The 23,582-nt window shown below is 37.0% G+C and overlaps 1 pseudogene; it reads right to left on the reverse strand.

Moving 5' to 3' along the window:
- LOC124974562 (ryanodine receptor 2-like) overlaps nucleotides 1-23,582 on the reverse strand; it is a 226,498-nt pseudogene that overhangs the window by 58,438 nt on the left and 144,478 nt on the right.

The following is a 23,582-nucleotide window of genomic DNA, read 5'->3' on the forward strand; positions in this document are numbered from 1 at the left end:
GTTGATTGCACAGAATCTCTTTGACAATATCTCTCTCATTGTCCATATCAATTTTCACCCTATGCAGTCACAGAATTTAAGTCAGTAATTACAAAACTCCCCCTCAGCAACACCATTAGAAAGTAAGCACTTCAAAGATCTTTTTTTTTTAATTAGAATATTCTGCCAGACATGGTGGCACACACCTTTTATCCCAGCAACTTGGGAGTCTGAGGCAGGAGGATTGCAAGTTCCAGACCAGATTTGGCACTTTAGTGAGGCCCTAAGGAACTCAGTGAGACCAAACTAAGAAGTGATGAGATTGTGGCTTAGTGGGTTCCCTGGATCCAATTCCCAAAACAAAAACAACAAAAATCATGACACCAACTCATGTTGACAGGCAAGTCAACAAGGCTCACTTCTGACTTCTCAACTCCAACCCTAAAATAAAGGAGGGCCTGGAATGAGATATTTCAAGATCTAAACAAAACCAATTTCCAGTCAGATTCCTATACCCAACAAAACTCTCCTTATATTATCTCACAATGTAAGTCTCAGCTAACACAAAAAATCAATATAATCCCACATATCCTATCAGACTATAATAAAATTAACTTAGAATTCCAAAAAGAAAAATAATTAAAACCATATGAACATAAGGATTTTGAACAATACTCTATAAAGAATGGATCAAAGAATAAAGATATACTTTGAAGCAATAAGAGAAAACATAAAACCAATCAATACTTCTACAGTGTTCTTTTTTCTTTTTTTGTCTTTTTGGTGATGGGGGATTTGAACCCAGGGCCTCATGCTTGCCAGGCAAGCACTTTACCTAACTGAGCCACATCCCCAGCCCCCAATCAATACTTCTGAGACAGTATGAAAACTGTTAATGGAAAGTGTTTACCACTGAGTACCTGTACCTATATTTTTAAAAATTAGGTCCAAATATGTAAATTCAAACACTACACCTTGTCCAAATAAGTAAACTCATAAACTACACCTCAACACCTTAGGAAAGGAAAAACTAACTGCAAAATCAGTAGAAGACATGGGTCAAAAACGATTGGAGCAAAAAATAATAAAATTGGGAAAAATACAAAGAAACAAAAGAACAGGGAGTTGGATACTTGAAATGATAAAAAGGATTGGTAAACACATAGCCAAACTAACCAAAGAAAGAGAGAGAAGTACAAACCCACAATGGCATAGATGAGAAAGGGGATAGTAGCACAGACAGTTTTGAAGTCCAGAGGATCATTAGAAACCATTATGGAAATGTTGATTAACAAACTGGAAAAATCTAGAAGACTTTGACAATTTTCTAGACACACATTATCTGCCCATGTTGAGTCAGGAAAAAGCAGAAACCTAAACAGACAAATATCAACTAATGAGCTTGAAACCACATTTAAAAGCCTAACAGCAATGAAAAGCCAGGACCAGTGGATTTTCAGATGAATTCTACCAGATCTTTAAAAGAGTAATAACATCAGTGTTTCTCAAATTATTCCATGAAATTGAAAGGGGGGAAACACTCCCAGATACATTGCATGAACCATAACTTGATACCAAAACCTGTCAAAGACGCACAAAGGAAAGACAACTACACATCAAAATCCCTGCTAAGTGCATTCAAAAGCACAGTAAGAAGATAATAAGAAGATAATACACCGTGTTTAGGTGAACTTCCTCCCAGAGATGCAAGGATGGTTTGACATAAGGAAAATCAATCAACGTGATTCACCACTTACAGAATTGAGAACAGGAATCATATAAGCATCTCAATAGAGGCAGGGGTCAAGAAAATACTGTTTGTGGACCAAATACAGCACATTCCCTATAAATAAAAAGATCTGTGGTTGCAGAGAGGGGTTTTGTGGTGCTGGTGATTCAACTGGAGGCAACCTGTATACTGTCCAAGCACTCTGCTGCTGGGAAATGGCACAGCCCTTATACACTCAGGTTAGGAGGAATGTGGCCACATCCATAGGACCCAATAATCCACAGAGCAGAAAATACCAACTACCTGAGTTTTTGCCAAAAAAGATTTTCCAATTTCTGATTTACACTATGACACACCCATTATGAAATATTGATAGGTTCCCCCAACATGTTTATATAAATATTCTTAGCATATATATTGTCTTTAATGTACATATATCTAAAATTCAGTCACCCATTATAGTATATAATAAATAAACACCCTTATCATATGCATGCATGTAATGATTCAAAGTCACATTTTTCTGACCTGGAATGATTCAGTTCCAGAAGTGAAGCTTCTAAAAGAAAAGAATAATATGCTGGAAATTTTGGTACATGCTCCAAAATTTCCAAAAACCTTCAAACAGGTTTTTCAAATTCCATTTACCAGCAATGCATAAAAACATTATTAACTACTTATCAATGTAGTTAAATTACTTGTTAATATAATTAAAGAACTGGTACCTCCCTGTTTGGCCACCGTGTTCTGATACTCATGCAAGGATGATTAGCTCTAATGATGGCATAAAATTTGACAATCATAAATATAGCCCAAGTTAGAATTCATTTTAATAACTGTTAATAACTATTATCTACTGGGAAATATTTCCATAATCTTACTGATTATGATCTCCTTTCTGATCAAGAGTTGACTATTGTTGATTGGGTTTTTGAATTAGTCCATCAGGACCAGCAACAGAAGCATCACCACCATCCCATATCTCCTCTGGGGGTTCAGTTTCCTTAATTCCAGGTCCCCTGCATTGTTCTTCATTCTTTCAGGAAGGTTTGATACTGAGAGAGATGGTAGTTTTCAACAAAAGTCACATTTTTATTTTCCTTGAGATTAGAACCTGACTTTGTTGAATTGTCATGTCTTAATTACATAAAAGGGAAATAGGTGATAAATTTTCTAATTACTCTTCAGTGAAATTTTTTATAGATTCTGCTTCATTTCTCTTTTAGTGAAAGAAATCACATTCCAAAATGTAGAAAGGGACATTGTTCATATTATGCTTTAATTTCATCCGCTCTTGGCCACTTAATGTTTTCAATCCCCATGTGACTAGCAGAAGAAAAAAGAGAAGAACATAATTGTCCTCTTCTGTCTTTATTACCTGATCTAACATTCAACAGGAAGGCTAGAGAACATGAGGTCATAGTTCAGGAAGTATAGGCAGCTTTCCCATTTCTGCACTAAGCTATTCTTTCCACCACTACCTTTTAACACTCTTCTCATTTGGATTTTGGGATTTTAAAAATGGGGATGGTTGTCACTGAAGTTTAAAGTCAAAGTTACAACAGAATGAGGGACAGAGACAAACTGTGGAGTTGCTAATACACAACACTGAAAAATGAACTTGTTTTCTGATTTCACAATCAATTACTATCAATAAAATCATAGAGCCTAAGGATGTGGAAATATATACCAACTCTAGCCTGATATTCTACTTACAATATGGGAAAAACCAAGAAAGTTTAAATGATCCCTTTCATGCTCCTCAGTGTCATGACCTAGTATTTTATGGAAAAAAAACAACCAAGGAAATGATTCCATTGGTTCCATTATGCTGGGATAGAAATTTCATCAAATCAGTCAGATAAATTTCATCCCATCAGATACATTACATGTGTAATTTAGTTAAAGTAATTGAATGTATTGGAGAACAATAGGAAGTCTCATCTAGTTATCTTTTACAGAATATCTCTGAATGGTTGTTCTTTATTTTTGTGTTTCTATCTATAAAACTCAGTGTACCTCAGACCTTTTCTTCTAACTTGGGGTCATGTACCAAATGTTTGGCTGGGGGTGTGTTCTCCTAATGTGATGAAACCACACATGTCTAAACTTACCCATCTTTTTTAAATGACACTATATAAACAGTTGATTCAAAAATGCATGAGACTGGTGATTTTTTTAAAGTATGGAAGCATATATAGTTATTTCTAAATATTTAAAGTTACGTTGGAACTATGCTTTTAATATTTTGACAAAAAAAGAAAATCTATAACTATGAAAGCACAAAAAATGTATAAAATATTAGTTGGAATACTCAAATGGCAACATGATTTTGTATTACATGAAGTAACAAAATCACGTAAACAGATAAATCAAGAAAAAAAATAGACAAAACCCATGAGATGTGATTTTTGAAAAGTGTGGCAGCATAAATATTTGTTTCCCTGACTCCCTCCCCAGTCTAACACCCACTGGTCCCAGAGTCTTCAGGACCTGCAAGTTTCCTCACTAGTAAGCCACCTGCTCCCCAGTCTCCCAACCCTCCAGTCTTCCAACCAGGCCCACTGCTCTGCCTGATAGACCTTCAGCTTCACTATCAGCCTGTAGCCCTCCATGCCAAGCTATTGCTTGGCCAAGAGACCCACCTGGCCAGGCACACACGTTCAGCATCGACCAGTAGGACCCTGATCTGCCTGGCTCAGGAAAGGTGGGCCTCCTGGACATGGTCAGTCAGGTCCCTCTGAATTGACAAATGGCTTAGTCACCTTCCCACAATCCAGCTGCCCCACATGCAGCTTTATCATCAAGCCCATTACCTACCTTCACACCTGGCCCACAGACCCCCACCCCACTAGTTTTTAAATATCTAAAGTCATCCTGGAACTATGTTTTCAATATTTTGACAAAACATAAAAAGCTAGAACCATGAAATCACAACAAATGTTTAGAATACTAGTTGGGATGCTTAAACTGAAATACATTTTTGTATCCCTACTCACTCATTCTCTTCCTATTGTTCTCTTGATTGTTCACTTGAATGAAAACAGTTTTTTCTCTAAATCAACACAGCAAAATACTTTGAGCAAGTAACACCTCTTTACCAACCACCTCTGAACTAGTCTTTGTTAATAAGGTCACAGGGATAGGGTTGCGTTAGTTTCCCTGTTCATAGGCCACTTGGACAAATGACAGAAAGACTCTAGATGATTAAGAGTAAAGATTATGAGATTATGAGACTATTTTCCACAACCTGAGACTCAAATTACCAGGGGCCCTCTTCAGTTTGTAACAATGTTAGACAAACAGAAGCCCATTCAATAGACAGAGAAATTAATGCCTCCATTCCAAGGATGAACTGGGGCTACAAGTTATTATAGGCATTAAGTAGCTGCTCAATTCACAGTAGCTAGATTGTGGAACCAACTTAGATGCCCTTCAATAGATGAATGGATAAAGAAACTGGTATATATACACAATGGAATATTACTCAGTCATAAAGATGAATAAAATTATGGCATTTGCAGGCAAATGGATGAAGTTGGAGAATATCATGCTAAGTGAGATAAGCCAATCCCAAACAACCAAAGGATGAAATGATCTCTCTGATAAGCAGATTATGATACATAATGGGGGGGGTGGGAGGGAGGCAAGAATGGAGGAAGGATGGATTGTATAGAGGAAAAAGAGGGGTGGGAGGGGTGGGGGGAAAGGAAAAACAACAGAATGAGACAAACATCATTACCCTAAGTACATGTATGATTACACAAATGGTATAACTCTACTTCATGTACAACCAGAGAAACAAGTTGAATCCCATTTGTTTACAATGAATCAAAATAAATAAATTTTAAAAAAAGAATGCTTTAACTTGACAACTCGCTAAAAGTGTTTTAATATTAAATGTGACCTTTTGATTCTAAAGGGCAAGGATGAACAGTAACTTCCTTTGGCCTTATCTTTATTATGAAAACAAAGGAAACATGATTAAAGCAGAAAATTCATTGAAAATATACCTTTAGCTGGTTAATTTCACAGACATCAATTCTTGTTTGCTCTTCCTCTGATGTCATTCCTGTGAGGGCTTCTGCTGACAAATTCATACACTTTTAGTTAAAATATGCAACCTAGAATAATTATAAACTGAAAGTCTTTATAAAACTATAAAAAGAAAAACACACTTTCAAGACAAAGGTCTACTTACATTTTTCTCAAAGAAATTAACTTTAAACTTCACCTAATTTTTTGATGCTTGGGACCCACAAAAAAGAAGTGATTAAATTTTAAAAAGATGCCTACTGATGCTAAAGTCCCTATATATTACAGCAAGACCTAGTCACCATAACATCTGAAACAGCTAAAGCTGAATGAGATAGGATATGTATATTAGTTCCTAATTTAAACATCTTGAAAATACACTAAAAAAGTTTGATTCTACTCTTAAAGAAAAGAATAATCCATAAAATTCATAGAATATTTCATCCTGTTGTGATGACACAAATCACTTGGTCCACAGTATAGGTAATGGTGTCATAGTATCTATTCACTAATTTTAATACATCTACTGTGAAAACTAAAAGGAACTTTTGATTTCCATGGACTATAATTGGCTCATATGAAACTAATGAGAAAATGCAACACATAAAATTCTTTCTTACTGATCTGAAGAAATACAGGATTTCAGGACTAGAATTAAAAATTGGATATTTACTCTAGAAAATACTGTTTCAGTTTACAAATTTTAAACCTTATATTCTTAGGTCATACTGAATTAAAAACCATTGAAAACACCATTGGTTCATATTTACAAGAATATAATTCATTCTTTGATATTTTAGTTTGTTCTTTTGTGGCTTAAATATTGTTATACTTCCACTTTTATCTAGGTCAGTAGAACCAAAAGTATCTAGGCTAGGGTTGTGGCTCAGTGGCACAGTGCTTGCCTAGCACATGTGAGGCACTGGTTTCACACATACATACATACATCTATACATAAAAGTTATTAAGAAAGAGTAATTCCTGTTCAGGGTCTTACCTGGGTATTTAATTTGAAACATGCAAGAACTATTTCTGTACTGACATGTAATAAATAACAGTAATAAATAAAATTACTATTTTAATACTTATCTGGAAAACATTTAGCAAATATATCAAATTCTTAAGGCTGGATTACAGAGTCAGATCTATTAATAGAACTTTATAACACACACTTCAAGTTACTAAAATCAACAATTTTTTTAAGATACTAATGAAGGGACAAAAAGGGAAAGTGAGGCACAGGTAAATCAAAGACCTTATGGTTTGGCACATGATACTGGTACTTTCATTGAGGTCAAGCTATCCATGACATCCTGGACTGGAAAGTACCCTGAACTTAGAAGTTCCAGCTTCTAAGCACCAGCCTATTGTTGTTAAGCAAGTCATTTCCCTAAGTTTTCTTTCAACAATATGAATTTTACTGCTTCATTTCACGAGGTTGGAGATTCCATGGGATGTTATAAAACAATGCTCAGAGAAAGGAAAGCAATATAATAATTTGTTCCCCATTCTGAACTATATAGGAATTGCAAACACGAATCAAACTGTGTTTTCCCTCAGGTTCCAATATTGAAATACTCAGAAAACATCAAATACTAACTTGGGTCATCAGCTATTCTTTGAATCTAGAATTTCAGAGAAGTCAGTTATGTAATAATTGACAAACCAATTTATTTACAAATATATCATCCCATTAAATTGATTAATTGTCACCTATGATGGAATCAATCAATCAGTCATATCCAGGGCAGAAAAATAATGAATGTTGAGACATGATTTGGACTATTCCTACTCCTTCCCTACCTATTCAAACTCTGAAGCAGTAGCTCTTTGTTAGAATGATGCTTAATCTTTGCGTTGACCTCCAGTGACTTGGAACACAAAACTCTGCTTTAAATGGAAATAGTACTGAAACATGATGAAGTTTAGCTCTCTGAAATCCAAGTTTTCTTCAATTTCATAAAATTGTGCTCCATATCCTCCTCATAAGGCTAATTTTAAAATATTTGAAGAACCTGAGGGATATATACCATTGGGAGAGTTTCATTACTACAGGAAAATGATCACTTGAGGGACAATGGAATGATGGAACCCACCCCAGGGAAAGAAGATATTGCTCCTCCCATGACTAAAGAAAAAGTTCTCAACACATGGAAAGGCTCATTGGGTGTAGATGTGAGGGCACAGAAGAAACACGGGGGTGATCACTTCCTGCAACATTTTTGGAACCTATCTGAAGGCTTAGAATGATGCCTCATAGCATAACTCACCATGAAAGTCCCAAATAATTTGTCAGCTCCACATAACTTTGATAGTAAGTAGAAAAGGTCAGTTTCCTCACTATATGTGGCTAAAACTAGAGGTCCAGATGCCAATGCATGCAATTCCACTTTGGGAATAATGAGTAAGCATAAATGAACATGAATTCATAAAGTGTTTAACTTTAAGTCTATGCATGCATTACCAAGAACAGTGAGGGGTCTGGATCAGTTAGTGCAACCTGGCAGTAGAGGTTATTTATTATCTGAATACAAAAGAAAATTTCAAGAACATAATTGTAACATCAGTATCAAAGGAGTGATAATGATATCCTTTTATACCCTACTTGTGAAAGAGGATTGTTTTCCTTGACTAAAGGACAGTCTCAGCTTCTAGAAAAAATTAGGGGGATATGATTAAAGGTACCTTCTCTGAACAAGAAATTTAATTTCCTCTTAACAGGAAATTCGCAAGATTTCTTGTTACATTTAACTAATTTAACATCAAATAGGTGACACTTTTGGAATCCCATGCACAGGGGTTCTACTTGAAATGGATGATACTGGGATTCATAACCATAAAATCTTCAAAGTCCTGAGGTACAACTTGGGTGTTTTGCACAGTAGAAGAGAACCTGCCTAACATGCCTGAGTCCCTAGGGTCAAACCCTAGCTCTTGGATGGAACAAAGTTCAGAAAGAAAACTATAACCTTTGAAGCATCTGACTTCTCTAACTTTTTCTAGTATTCTTGGTTTCATGGCTGCTTTGCCAAATTACCAGAACTACCAGAACTCAGCTGAAATCTGATGTAGAAGATGCAATTCTTGTAATGACTTTGAACCTCCTTTCAATATTAAGTAGCATTTCATGTAAACACAGGTTATCACTGTGATTGACTGCATAGGACAATGCAGTCCTACCTGAGCAATCTTCCAAAAACATGTCAACTCCTCTTTGAAGCACCAGACTGACTATTCCTTTGCTTTTGTGTCCCTCAGCAACCATGAGGGATGTTCTAAAATAGCAGAAAGATAATTTCACCTCAGGAACCCTAATGAAGTTATTCAAAGAGCTCACCTGACCTATACTACTAGTTTCATATCTTGCCTGTCCCTGTAACATGAACAATTTGTACATGCTAACAGCAACAAACCTCTAGAGGGCTTCAGGGTTCATCTATGTACAAGATCTTCAGGGATAAAAGGATAATACAGGAAGTGTCTTGACCCACTCAGGTCATACAGTGTAGAATTTACTAATTTAATGTTCTTTGGTGGACTATGCTGAATTCATCTATTTGAAATAGAGATGAACTGAAGAGAATGAGTCTCTACTATTTGCCTAGAATACAGTCTTGTGCTGTAATTCATAAACAGCTGAAAATCAAAGAAATAAAACTGAACTTTAGGATTAAAATTGGAATAGTAATGATAGTATTAATACATTGATAAAATGTTTAAAACATAATGAGTATGCTTATTAAAAATATATATTAAAATATTAATGTGAAAATATTCTTCATAATTCTGGTCATAGGTGTTTCACGTAATGATGTTCATAAAGTATACTAAGCTATAAACATGCTATTGTATAAAACTTATGACCACTTCACAGGAATATATTATCATTCTTTTCACATCGGGAAAAATATTTTTTGAAAGGTAATATTACTAAGGTAGTACAACTCTATGTAAAAACTAACAAGTAAACCCAGTCTTGTGTAAATTGAATGACTATAACTTTTCCCTTTGTCAAAAAAGTATGATTTTTCTCAAGGAAGCAAAAGTTTAACCAGTTTACGCCATTTTTCTTAAGTCTCACCATTCCAATTAAGAACATCAAAATTTGTTAAGACTCAAAAAAGAAACACAGGAATACCAGCAGATAATAGCAATCAAATGTCCTGTAAAGACACCCAAGTATCAATCTTTTTCATGAAAAGCAATGTAATTCAAACAGCATCCAAAAGACAAAATGATTTGTAACACTGCTTTAAACCTCATGTAGAATTCTGAAATCAAGTATAAAAGAAGCAGAGGTTTAAAAATCAGATAACAGGGGCAATCCAAGATGGCAGACTAGAGGGTGATTGCATCTCCAGTTGCTCCAGAACCCAGGGTTCAAGAAGAGGAGGCATTGAGAGACTCGGACTAAAATAGAGCCACAGGGTGAGTCTCCCCCACCGGGTGAAGATCGGCCTGGGTGGCAGGCCCGGATAGGTGCGGCTTATCAGAGCAGGGCAGAGCAGCTAGAGTCTTCCCCAGGTAGCCCTGCTCACTCCGGGGCTGGGCTCCTCCCACACGGCCAGCTAATCATAGCAGGCCACCCAGTGAGAGCCTTTCTGCACAGAACCAGCTCCAAGTCCCGGACCCAGAGGCGAGCTCTGGCCCACAGGTGGCTTCAGGGACCAGGACAGGGCAGCCAGGGACTTCCCCAAGCAGCCTGGCTCCCTCCGGCAAGAGGCGCCTTTCAAGGCTAGTTTCTCGGAGCAGACCGCCCAGTGAGAACCTTTCTACACAGAGCCAGTCACAAGTCCAAGAGCCATCGAAGGGCTCCGACCCACAGGCAGTCTCTGGGACCAGGGTAGGGCAGCCAGAGACTTCTCCAGGTGGCCCTGCCCTCTCCGGCCTCAGGCTATTTCCATGGGGCGATCCAAGATGGCGGACTAGAAGGTGACTGCATCTCCAGTTGCTCCAGAACGCAGGACTCAAGAAGGGGAGGCATTGAGAGACTCGAACTAAAATAGGGCCACAGGGTGAGTCTCCCCCACCGGGTAAAGCTTGGCATGGGTGGCAGGTCCGGATAGGGGCAGCTTATCAGAGCAGGGCAGGGCAGCTAGACTCTTCCCCAGGTAGCCCTACTCACTCCAGCTGTGGGCTGCTCCCACACGGCCAGCTTCTCGGAGCAAGACATCCAGTGAGAGCCTTTCTGCACAGAACCAGCTCCAAGTCCCTCCAGCAGTGAGCTCCGGCCTGTAGGCAGCTTCAGGGAACAGGACAGGGCAGTCAGGGACTTCCCCAAGCAGCCCGGCTCCCTCTGGCGGGAGGCGCTTTTCAAGGCTAGCTTCATCGGAGCAGACCGCCTAGTGAGAGCCTTTCCACACAGAGCCAGCTCCAAGCCATGGAACCAGTAGCAGGCTAGGGGCACCTTTCTTCGGAAGCACTGCATTATCAAGTTCCTCCAAGACATCTGGCTACTGAAGGCTGGGAGGTGATACACTGGAAATCTACAGGGACACTATAAGCCAATAGAGGAAATCTGCAATATCTCAGAGTCCCACTGACATCTGACCAATATGAGAAAACAAGGGAAGAAAATGTCCCAAACAAACCTAGATATTATATCAATAAAACCCAATGACAGTACAGCAGAAGAAAGGTCAGAAAGGGAGTTTAGAATGTACATAATTAAAACAATCAGGGAAGCAACTGAGGAGATGAAAGAGCAAATGCAGGCATTGAATGATGAGATGAAAGAGCAAATGCAGGCATTAAATGATCGCACCAATCAACAGTTAAAAGACCAAATACAGGAAGCAAGAGATCATTTCAATAAAGAGTTAGAGATACTGAAAAAAAAAAAAACAGAAATCCTTGAAATGAAGGAAACAATAAATCAAGTTAAAAACTCCATAGAAAGCATAACCAATAGAATAGAAGATCTGGAAGACAGAACCTCAGACACTGAAGACAAAATATTTAATCTTGAAAACCAAGTTGGCCAAACAGAGAAGATGGTAAGAAATCATGAACAGAATCTACAAGAATTATGGCATATCATGGAAAGGACAAATTTAAGAATTATTGGGATTGAGTAAGGCTTAGAGAAACAAACCAAAGGAATGAACAATCTATTCAATGAAATAATATCAGAAAATTTCCCACATCTGAAGAATGAAATGGAAAACCAAGTACAAGAGGCTTATAGGACTCCAAATATACAAAATTATAACAGACCCACACCAAGACACATTATTATGAAAATAACTAACATACAAAATAAAGACAGAATTTTTAAGGCCACGAGAGAAAAGAACCAAATTACATTTAGCGGGAAACCAATAAGAATATCAGCAGATTTTTCAATCCAGACTCTAAAAGCTAGAAGGGCCCGGAGCAACATTTATCAAGCACTGAAAGAAAACAGATGCCAACCAAGAATCTTATACCCAGCAAAACTTACTTTCAGATTTGACGACGAAATAAGATCCTTCCATGATAAACAAGAGCTAAAGGAATTTACAAAAAGAAAGCTGGCATTACAGAACATTCTCAGAAAAATATTCCATGAGGAAGAGATGAAAAACAATGATGCAAATCAGCAACCAGAGGAACTAGCCTAAAGGAATAGCCAAATAAAGGAGAAACCAAATCATGTCAAAAAACAAAAATGAGTCAAATGAATGGGAATACAAATCATATCACAATAATAACCCTGAATGTTAATGGCCTGAACTCATCAATCAAAAGACACAGACTGGCAGATTGGATTAAAAAGAAAAATCCAACAATATGCTGCCTGCAAGAGACTCACCTCATAGAAAGAGACACCTATAGACTAAAGGTGAAAAGATGGGGAAAAACATACCATGCACACAGACACAGCAAAAAAGCTGGAGTATCCATCCTCACTTCAGATAATGTGGACTTCAATCCAAAACTAGTCAGAAGGGATAAAGAAGGACATTACATACTGCTTAAGGGAAGCATAAATCAGCAAGACATAACAATCATAAATATGTATGCCCCTAACATTGGCTCATCCATGTATGTCAAACAAATCCTTCTCAATTCCAGAAATCAAATAGACCACAACACAATAATACTAGATGATTTTAACACACCTCTCTCACCACTGGATAGATCTTCCAAACAAAAATTGAATAAAGAAGCCATAGATCTCAATATCACAATCAACAATTTAGACTTAACGAACATATATAGAATATACCATCCAACAAAGAATGAATACACTTTCTTCTCAGCAGCACATGGATCCTTCTCTAAAATAGACCATATTTTATGCCACAAAGCTACTGTTAGCAAATACAAGAAGATAGAGATACTACCTTGTACTCTATCAGATCATAATGGATTGAAATTAGAAATAAATGACAGAATAAAAACAGAAACTTCTCCAATACCTGGAGATTAAATAGTATGCTATTATATGATGAATGTATAACAGAAGACATCAAGAGGGAAATAAAAAAATTCTTAGACGTAAAGGAGAACAAAGACACATCATACCAAAATCTCTGGGACACTATGAAAGCAGTACTTAGAGGAAGATTTACTTCATGGGGCGATTCAACAAAAAAAGTAGAAATCAACAAATAAACAAATTAATACTACAGCTCAAAGCCCTAGAAAAAGAAGGGCAGATCAACACCAAAAGTAGTAGAAGACAGGAAATAGTTAAAATCAGAGCCGAAATCATCGAAATTGAAACAAAAGAAACAGTTAGAAAAATGAACAAAATAAATAGTTGGTTCTTTGAAAAAATAAACAAAATTGATAAACCCTTAGCCACACTAACAAAGAGAAAGAGGGAGAAAACTCAAATTACTAAAATTTAGAATGAACAAGGAAATATCACAACAGACGTGAGTGAAATACAAAACATAAATAGAAGCTATTTTGAAAACCTATACTCCAACAAAACAGAAAACCTCAAAGACAGCAACAAGTTTCTAGAGACATATGAATTACCTAAACTGAATGAGGAGGACATACACAACTTTAATAAATCAATTTCAAGCAATGAAATAGAAGAAGTCATCAAAAGCCTACCAACAAAGAAAGGTCCGGGACCAGATGGGTTCTCAGCCGAGTTCTACAAAACCTTTAAAGAAGAGCTCATTCCAATACTCCTCAAACTATTCCATGAAATAGAAGAGGTGGGAACCCTCCCAAACTCATTCTATGAAGCCAATATCATCCTGATACCTAAACCAGAAAGAGACACATCGAGGAAAGAAAATTTCAGACCAATATCCTTAATGAACATCGACGCAAAAATTCTCAACAAAATTTTAGCCAATCACATACAAAAATATATTAAAATGATAGTGCACCACAATCAAGTGGGTTTTATCCCAGGGATGCAAGGTTGGTTCAACATCTGGAAATCAATAAATGTCACTGACCATATCAACAGACTTAAAGTTAAGAATCACATGATTATTTCAATAGATGCAGAAAAAGCATTCGATAAAATACAGCATCCCTTCATGCTCAAAACACCAGAAAAAACCAGGGTAGTGGGAACATTGCTTAACATTATAAAGGCCATCTAAACTAAGCCCATGGCCAATATCATTCTAAATGGTGAAAAACTGAAAGCATACCCCCTAAAAACTGGAACAAGGCAGGGATGCCCTCTTTCACCACTTCTATTCAACATTGTCCTTGAGACTCTAGCCAGAGCAATTAGACAAACCAAAGAAATTAAAGGGATACGAATTGGAAAAGAAGAACTCAAACTATCCCTGTTCACTGATGACATGATTATATATTTAGAGGAACCTGGAAATTCCACCAGAAAACTTTTAGAACTCATAAGTGAATTCAGTAAAGTAGCAGTTACAAGATCAATGCTCATAAATCCAATGTATTTTTATACATAAGTGATGAATCTTCAGAAAGAGAAGTTAGGAAAACTACCCCATTCACAATAGCATCGAAAAAACTAAAATACTTGGGAACCAATCTCACAAAAGAAGTGAAAGACCTCTACAATGAGAACACTACAATGAGAACACTAAAGAAAGAAATTAAAGAAAACCTTAGAAGATGGAATGATCTCCCATGTTCTTGGATAGGCAGAATTAATATTGTCAAAATGGCCATACTACCAAAAGTGCTATACAGATTCAATGCTATTCCAATTAAAATCCCAATGATGTACCTTACAGAAAAAGAGCAAGCAATTATGAAATTCATCTGGAAGAATAAAAAACCCAGAATAGCTAAAGCAATCCTCAGTAGAAAGAGCGAAGCAAGGGGTATCGCAATACCAGATTCTCAACTCTATTACAAAGCAATAGTAACAAAATCGGCATGGTATTGGTACCAAAATAGACAAGTAGATCAATGGTACAGAATAGAGGACATGGACACAAACCCAAATAAATACAATTTTCTCATACTAGACTTAGGTTCCAAAAATATGCAATGGAGAAAAGATAGCCTCTTCAACAAATGGTGCTGGGAAAACTGGAAAACCATAAGGAACAGTTAGAAATTAAACCCCTATCTCTCACCTTGCACAAAACTCAACTCAAAATGGATCAAGGACCTCGGAATCAGACCAGAGTCCCTGCATCTTAGAGAAGAAAAAGTAGGTCCAAATCTTCACCTTGTTGACTTAGGATCAGACTTCCTCAACAGGACTCCCATAGCATAAGAAATAAAAGCAAGAATCAACAACTGGGACAGATTCAAACTAAATAGCTTTCTCTCAGCATAGCAAACTATCAGTAATGTGAAGAGAGAGCCTACAGAGTGGGAGAATATCTTTGCCAACCATACTTCAGATTGAGCGCTAATTTCCAGAATCTATAAAGAACTCAAAAAACTCTACACCAGAATACAAATAATCCAATCAACAAATGGGCTAAGGAAATGAACAGACACTTCACAGAAGAAGATGTGCAAGCCATCAACAGATATATGAAAAAACATTCAACATCTCTAGTAATAAGAGAAATGCAAATCCAAACTACCCTAAGATTCCATCTCACCCCAATTTGAATGACAATTATCAAGAACACAAGCAACAATATGTGTTGGCGAGGATGTAGGGAAAATGGTACACTCATACATTGCTGGTGGGGTTGCAAATTAGTGCAGCCACTCTGGAAAGCAGTATGGAGATTCCTCAGAAAGCATGGAATGGAACCACCATTTGACCCAGCTATCCCACTCCTTGACCTACACCCAAAGGACTTAAAATCAGCATACTACAGAGATACAGCCACATCAATGTTCATTGCTGCTCAATTCACCATAACCAGATTGTGGAACCAACCTAGATGCCCTTCAGTTGATGAATGGATAAAGAAACTGTGGCATATATATACAATGGAATATTACTCCGCCATGAAGAATGATAAAATTATGGCATTTGCAGGCAAATGGATGAAATTGGAGAATATCATGCTAAGTGAGATAAGCCAATCTCAAAAACCTAAATGACAAATGATCTTGCTGATAAGTGGACGAGGAAATATAATGGGGGTTTGAGGGGTTAGTGTTAGGGTTAGGGTTTGGTTTAGGGTTTGGGATAAGGAGGGTGGTAAGAATGGAGGAAGGAAGAACTGTATAGAGGGAAAAGAGGTGTGAGAGGGGTGGGGGAAGGGAAAAAAATAACAGAATGAATCAAACAACATTACCCTATGTAAATTTATGATTACAAAAATGGTATGCCTTGACTCCATGTACAAAGAGAGAAACAACATGTATCCCATTTGTTTACAATAAAAAATATCAGATGACAAAGATGGGAAATTTAATACTCAAAATGTAAATGAAATGTACCAATTTTCAAATCTAATCAAAATACTAAGAAATTCCATTAACGAATTAGAAAAAGCATAGTGCCAACAAAATCTGATGGTAAATTTAACAAAACATCAGTCTTCACTGAAATGGTATAAGAATAATGTGTACTGTTGTTGTGTTGCCCACTCTTAATAATTGATGACTGTTGGTTTATGGTGAAAGTTTTTATAATGTCCTAAACATTGTAAGATAATCAACTTCTTCCCATTAATGGAATATTTCTGACTCATTTATTCTTACTGTTTTATACCATCACTAATTTCAAAAGAAGCAGAGTAAAAGTAAAAGCCTGTACCTTCCAAGGTGATCAGCTACACAGATGTTCACTCCCATGTCCACTAGGAATTCTGCCATTTGGTGTTTGTTTTCATTCACAGCAAATAATAGTGGAGTGAGGCTGTTCTGTAAGAAAACAGAAACACTTTAGATTCACACAGGTGTATACTGTAACAATTGAACTGAAAATCTTATAAAGGACCACATGAAAATGAACTTATAATAAAGAGAGAAAACACACAGTAGCTCTTCCTCCTAGATCACGACAAATGCTGCACTTTCCCTTTGAGATGGCCCTCCCCTGCCTATGGTGACAAAATGACATTCAGTCATCACCACATCTTGCTGGGAACACTGACCTACTCCAGGAAACTTCCATTTGCCATGGTACTATGACTAATATGATCGCTCCACACCTGAACTAAGACCTGTTTGAGGGCAGGGGCTCTATCTTTGACTTGGAAAGACAAGAACCTTAACATTTGGTAATTAAATATTGAAGTATTTCTATTGAATGGATGAGTTAGATGCTCATCTTCACAGCAGGGTTTCTCATTCTCTACTCTGAAGCATACTTACTTTCCCACAAGTACTCTTCCAGAAAGGAAAGATTATTTGATCATCTGTTTCTGAAATATTACAAAATGGTACATTCTACATCCAGTGAGAAAGGAATCTAACATTTCTTAATGCCTATGGGGCAACAATCATTGATGGGAATCACTAATACTTTAGGAATTAGAGTTTCAAGAAGCTCTAATTTCAGGGAGCTCTTAAATGATAAAATTAAGTTTCATTTCAGTTATATGTAAGATAGTCATGTACAGAAAATACTTCATAATTTTTTCAGGCAGATGAAAAATGGAAACCAGTTCAGTAATAATGCCATTATCTGTCATGCTATCAAAAATAAAAATGAAAATCTCTCCCACATCTGAATAAGGCATTACAGATTTCAGAGAAGGGCTTAAACTCTTCTACAGGTGGCTTCTTCTGCAAGAAATGGATAATTTCACAGTCGATTATCTATTCACCACTCTTCTGTAGCACCTCCTCAACCTAACATCTGCCCCCTCCTAAAATGAATCTCTATGCATGTTTCCAAGTCTGAAAGTTTCATTCACAAACAGGAATTCTTATTTTCCACAAATGGGAAAAGACTCTGTTCATATAAAAACTGAAATGGTTTCCAAAAGTCAACCAGACCCTTTTTTGTCCCATTTCCCAACTACATAACTTTCACATAGGTTTATTTATTTCACATTTCTTTTACTTGTCTTTTTCCTTAATTGAGACTAACCACTGAGAGATAAGTCATTATGGAACTTGTCAACAGTAATGAAATTCTGCTTGCTTATCAAAGTCTTTTTTTTTGTTGTTTGCATTTTAAAATCAAGCCCAATTCCAGACTAGGTACAGGGGTATGCTCCTGATGTACCAGCTGCTGAATAGCTTTGGGTAGGGGAATAAAAACTTGAAATGCTCTCTGGGCATTTTAGCAAGACCCTGTCTCAAATAAAATTAAAAGAGTACTGCTCTCCAGTACGTAAGATATGTCAAAATACATTTTTCTCTCATGTATCGCTACAAAGAACAAATTTAAAAAGCAAATTAAAAAAGAATTACAAACCATGAAAAAATATGACTGGTCATGTGGGCAGTGGTAGAACACCCCTGTGTTTTATCCCCAGCACCACACACACACACACACACACACACACACACACACTCACACGCAGAGTTGAAGCACATTTCCAAGGCAAATTCTGCTCTCCTACACTGTTTTACACTTATTGGAAAAAAAATGGTTCACAAGGTTACTGGAAAAAAATCACATCTACCATTTCCCTTCTTTTAATAAGTATTTACTTTAATTACCTTAAAGGATACTGTAACTTCCAGTACTTCTTTTAAAGGATAAATATTGACATTGCCTCTGTGTGTATCACTGTTAAAAGAAATGAATGTCAAATAATTGTAAATAAAGTGGATCTGAATATACCATGTTTTTTGCTTCAATGATCACCTTATGCATAAGCAGGTTTGCTGCTGTGCACATGTTCTTACTGTAGACAGCACAGGTCAGAGCAGCGTTACCACTGGCATCCATCACATTTGGATCTGTGCCAGATTTAGCAAAATCAAGGCACACTCCTCTACCTGGAATTGTACAGCTTGTCAGGATGGCACCAAGGAGAGGATTGTCAGTTCGAGGAATTCAATTTTAACATGCCACAGGTTTCACCAACTAGCTACATGTGAATGAAAAAAAATGCACCTTCATTCTAGGAATTCTCTACAAATATCTTCAGCTACTATCTATCTTAATGAGTGCTGTGCTGTTGTCATTGTCACAGATGTTGATATCATAATTCACCTGTATCAGGAGTGTCACCACTTCGGGCTGGTCATAGTCACAGTTGTAATGCAGAGCAATTCTATGGAAATGAAAGGACTTTTCAGGAAAATATACAACACTGTCCAAAATTAAAAATTAGTCATAAAACTGGAAATGTTAAATGCCAATTTCTTTCTTCACTTTCCAAAATGTATTCAATCATTTTCTTCAGAAAGTATAATCACTCTTAGGTCTTAGTACAGAAAATATCACCTACTGGAGGGACTAAGCATGGAGCCTGGGCTGTGGTGCTGAGGAATGATCCAGGACCTCACTCATGCTAAGCAGCATGGCACTCTTGAGGTACATCCCCAGCTCAGAACAGTATAATAGAAATAAAAGAACATGGCCTTCACTGTTGGGAGAACCTCACTTGGAGTCTTACTTTAAGTTCTATTACTTACTAGCTATTACTTAGCCTTTCTTTTCCTCTTTCCTCAACCATCAACTTGGAATGAAGAGTAGTTACTTAATAGGATACCACAGTGATGCATAGGAGAGAATTTAGGAAAATGATTTAGAAATTCAGCAGAAATGACAGTTCAATAACTGCATCTATTGTGGTTATCATGCTGCCTCCAACTTCACAATGATAATGTCTCCATGAAGTAAAATAACAAAAGTAGATCTATTGTGCAGATAATTTGAATAAAGTACTGCAATCAGTACAAGAGGCTCTTCTTATATTTGAATATCATCACTGTTGGAATGTCACTTGGAATTTATAATATTCTACTGTTATATTTGGCAGCATTCATGAAACATTCTTCATACTCAAAAGATCATCAGAGAATCCATGGTGCCTTATGTTAGGTGAAGTTGATTAAAGAAAACACCCATGATACCTCCCCTCTTAAGTATGGCATTTGATTTAAGTTTTACTGGTAAAATAACTGGGTATAGAAAGAACTGAAAAACAAGGACAAAAATAGAAATTTTTCTTTGATTTTCAGAAAATGTTAAGGTGAATAAAACTCAGGATTCAAATAAAAATGTGACTCATTTTATTTGTTATTTAATTATTGAATATATGAAAATTTGATACAGCAAACTTTTAATACCTGTCTCTAAAACCATTATGCATTAACAAACTGTCAGTGTCACTTTTCTTTTACAATTAACTAACTTCGGAAATGGCTTGTTATGAAAGGAGTGAGGAAACATTTCAAGTACAATTGAGTCATATCACTTCACTTTTAGTATCTCACTTTGCTAGACTGGGCAGAGTGATATGGTAGTTTTAATGATGGAAGGGTCCTGAGAAACAGGACAATATGTCTGCTGCATAACAAATGGTCAGATTATGTCTAGTGAATAAATGAAGTGAAAGAAATCACGAAGAAAATATGTGAGCTCAATATTTTTGACAAAAAATTTTTAAAGTAAAATGTTTGAAACACTAATGAATATTTATTTATATTTGTTTTCTTCTATGTTCATAGTGATGCACATAAGTGTTTCATAAATTATCATCTTCACACGTGTATTATATCATTACAAAGTAAAAGCATACACATATGATAAAATGTACCCATACTAAAATATGGAAGTACAGATAAGGAGATTCCTCTTATTTCAGAGGTTAAAAGTTGGTAGAACTTATCAATGCCCAACCACACACATGAAAATATAAAACTCAGAAAGCAAAATCTAATATATGCAAGATACATATGCCTGCTCTTCCTGAGGGTGATTTCATTAGTAATATTCTTCTGCTTGTGCACTAAATAGAAATGCCCAGAAACCTTTGATCACAGTTTATCATAGGGAAAGCCCCAAAACAAGACCTCCAAAAATGTCAACATTCTGAATTACTATAATTTCTGGAGGCAAAAAAAAAAAAGTAAAACAAATAGAAAGATACTGAATATTCACACATTCTGGAATAAATCAAGAAGTCTTTCACTATTAAGAAAAGGAAATGAAATTTTCAGTTATAATTCAAATGTCTGCAAATGATGATTCTTTAAACATTTTTATGTATTTTTGGAGACATGAGACCACAATTAGTGTACATGTGCAAAAAACTGAAATTTTTCTCAAATGATACACAAGAATACATCTTCCCACTTCAGCCTGTATCTATGGTACCTTCAATCATCACCTATTTTTGCTTCTGACAGATGCAATCCAAATATTTTACTAAGTCTAATGGGTTTTTCATAATACATTGGTATTTGAAGCTGTGTAGATAATGGAGAGTTATCTAATTATTTACCAAAAATCTTCTGGCATCATGGCCATGGCGACTAGGACACAGAAATTTTTAAATGCCATATAGTGCTTACCATCAAATTGCTTGTTGGGAAAATATGAAAGCCAATTATACTTTAAAGCAGCAGTGTAACAATCAATGTTCTTCATCTTCACTTGAATTGTAACTGCAAAACAGTACTGGATTCCTCTGTAAACTTAAAATTCAGCACTGCAAGGTGGCAGATGCCTGTAAACTCAGCCACACTGGAATCTGAGGTTGCAGTACTACAAGTTCAAATGCACCATCACCAAATTACAGAATTCTTCAGACATGTAGCCAGACCCTGCCTCAAAATATTACAACAAAAAGTAATTGAAAAGAATGAAAAAAGTGGCTCAGTGGTATAGTTCACGCCAGTTCCCAATAAAAATTTTTAAAAAGATAAAAAAACCTTCAAATTTAATCTTTTATGAAGAATCCTAAATACTTTTCCATATGTTCATATGTCACTTTGAGATCTGATTGAGTGCACTTTAGTCAAGGATGCTTGCTTAGTATGCATGATGCCCATTGTTTGATTCCCAGCAAATATGAAAGGATAAAGAATTTGCTGCTCAAGATTTTCCTTATTAATTTGAAAGAAACATTTGTAAAAAGACATATTTTTAACACCTATATACAGTGTAAATATTTTGAAAGCACATTGATTTAGCTAAAAATGTGCTGATTTACAGGGCATTTTGATTTTTATTTTGGTAAACTGAACTTCAGAACACTTGCTCTTAGTCTTTGGGTTTAACTCCACGTATGAGTTTAGCATGGCACTCCATTGGTTGAATCCTTCCTTTGCAGAAGAGGAGAAAAAAGAGGATTTGGTTACTAAACAGTGAGGCTAGGCACTACCCCTTCCAAAAATTGTAGGGCACAGAGACTGAGGAGGCTCAAAGGGCAGAAAAGCAAAATATCTTGATGAGGGGAGATCCACACTGTTCGTGTTCTTCCCCTTCGGACAGAATGGAGGCTGCTTCACTTCTCCCACATGTCCAGCTGTCCGCTTTTCTGGCCCCTTGCCAGTGGGTTCCAGCCCAATTGACCTACCAGTTTTTTCTCATCCCTCTTATTGATTCCACCATCTCCATGACAGATCATTCGCTACAGTGTCCCCACTTTGCCCAGAGTCACAACCTTCAGTATACTTTCCAGGGACATATCCCAACTGGTACCTCCTGGCCCTCCTGACACTGCCTGCGACCAAAGCCCAAGCACTCCATTGTAGTGCTAGGGGAGGAGCCCTAGGGCCCCTGATCCTGAGTCTGCAGAGGCCAGGGAGGAGCACAGAGGCACTGGTCCTGCCACTTAATGAAAATCTCCAATGCAATTCGCTACTACACTTCCAATCCAGCAAGCCTCTGCTCACAGCACCCCAAAAGCAAAGCTCCACAGTTCGCCAGCTGTCACTAAGAAAAAGTTGTTGCCAGGTGACCTTCCAAATTCCAGAGTGCATGCCCTTACACCATTCTGATTGGCTGGACTGTGGAAGGTTCCTCAGCATGTACACATGCCAGGCCCTGTGTGGGGCCAACAGCTGCCCACAGTTTTCTTTCAAATGTCAAACCCTATTAGCAGAGTTCCTGAGTGTTCCAGATATTCTCAGGACAGGCTCATGCCTGGGGGAAAGCAGCCTGTGGGCCTGGGTAGGCTCAAAGTAGGGTAGAACTTCAGGAGGCTGAAGGTCCTGTCTCCAAGGACACTCCCCTATCTAACTCCTTGCATGTGCTTATCCCTTGCTTTGTTCCTCTTCCTAAAGCCACTGTGCCCCTCCCTGTTTCCACTGGAATTGAACTAAAGTAGCAATAGAAGGCTCTTTAGGTGAATTCAGAGACACATGCAAAATACATGGTATGGAGAGTGAACTTTGAAGGGTAACCAGCAACATCCTTGGAAGAAATGTACGGCATATCTACTGGCCTCCCAACTCTCTCCTGTGGCCCAGTCTCACCTTAGTTTTACCTTTAATATAACTCTATATATTGGAATTCTTTTCATTATTGGGGACTTCAGCATCATTTCAGAACATTTCTGTGTTTACTTTTTAAACCAGTCCTTGATTTGTGTCAACATTCCTACTGTTATCACTATGTTAA

This window comes from Sciurus carolinensis, unplaced genomic scaffold (genome assembly GCF_902686445.1).
Source record: "Sciurus carolinensis unplaced genomic scaffold, mSciCar1.2, whole genome shotgun sequence".
Classification (NCBI taxonomy): domain Eukaryota; kingdom Metazoa; phylum Chordata; class Mammalia; order Rodentia; family Sciuridae; genus Sciurus; species Sciurus carolinensis.